The sequence below is a fragment of the Protopterus annectens genome, chromosome 1.part1 (assembly GCF_019279795.1).
Source record: "Protopterus annectens isolate FY-2018-M chromosome 1.part1, PAN1.0, whole genome shotgun sequence".
In the NCBI taxonomy this organism is placed as follows: Eukaryota; Metazoa; Chordata; order Ceratodontiformes; family Protopteridae; genus Protopterus; species Protopterus annectens.
Window position 1 is genome coordinate 802,923,499 of NC_056726.1, and position 1,319 is coordinate 802,924,817.

Genomic DNA, 1,319 nt, shown 5'->3' on the forward strand with positions numbered 1-1,319 from the left:
CATTAGCGGACCGGAGTTCCGCTGTGGCGAGCCCTAACCGAGAAAAGCCGAAAGACACAACAGCAACTAGAAAAGCAGAATCATAAAAGATTACATGATTGGCTTGGGTGTGTAGGCAGCAGCTTGTTCTTATCTGATTCACTGCATGGCGTATTGCAACTTTTACCTCAGAAAGAATATTAGCCTGCAGGATGAGCCAGACAGGAATAACAAAATGATTAAAGAACTGTTGAAAATCAAGCAACTGAACATTCTGGTCAAATGTCTATAAAATGGAGGAGAGAGGGAACTAGGGGGAACCAGAGCCCCAAGAGCTGACATGTGAAGACAGGTAATAATTTAACACAGGAAAACAGAAGATGTCAGGAAAGTCTGTTTTACTGAATGGTTCTTTAGGTCATGCAACTCTATCTGAAAGGTATGTACAATCCAGGACAGTAAACTGACTAAAGAATGTGTGAGACCAGTTGAAGTCAAGGAGTAGATTAGGCTGGTGAATCCCTATAGGAAATAGGTTCCTAATCAGACAGTCTTCAGAGGTGGCAGATGCTTTGTCTGTCAGCTCAGTCATATATATATATATACATATATATATATATATATATATATATATATATATATATATATATCTATATACATTTATCAGACCAACTGAGGGTGGTGAGGGGTCAGATTCTCCTCCTTCTGTGTATCACCTTGGTGGAGATGGGGGCCTGCAAATGGCTCCCACGACACCCTAGCCCTGCTTTTGACAGGGGGGATATCAATTGGGGTGACTGAAGGCATGACAACTCTCAAACAGGAGTAGCCCTGGGAGTTATCCAGGGACACAAAGTGCATTCAAAATGTCAGTGATCAATGTGTTCTACAATTCACATTAGTTCTTGCAGCTAGCTGCATTCTTCATTGATGCACAAACTGAGTGATCTACTGCTCAGAGTCATATGGGTCTTCTCTGGCACTTCCCCACCCTGGCTGACATATGACAATTTGGGCACAGAGCATCAGCACAGCTGCTGATGGACACAGAGTGCACCAAGAGAAGAAAGTGAGATTTCACAGGTGCCATTACTGGTACGTGGCCTGGGGTTACAGGTCCCATACTAGAGGAGGTCTCCTGTGGTGGCCAGTGAGGTCACCCTCTGTGGCTAACGGGGTGACCTCACTGACAATCCAGGTCTTTGAACCAGCACCCAGTGAGAAACAAGGCATCCTCTGCAGGTACCCTCAAGTAGGGTCAAGTGGAAAAGACACCAGTATCTCTCAGGTGTCCATATTAAATGTCCACTGTATGACATCAATGGTCATTGGGATTACAG

The 1,319-nt window shown here is 44.4% G+C and overlaps 1 pseudogene; it reads right to left on the reverse strand.

The window, feature by feature from the left end:
* Positions 1 to 788: 788 nt before the first annotated feature.
* LOC122787189 lies at positions 789 to 942 on the reverse strand (annotated as a pseudogene).
* Between the last annotated feature and the right edge of the window lie 377 nt (positions 943 to 1,319).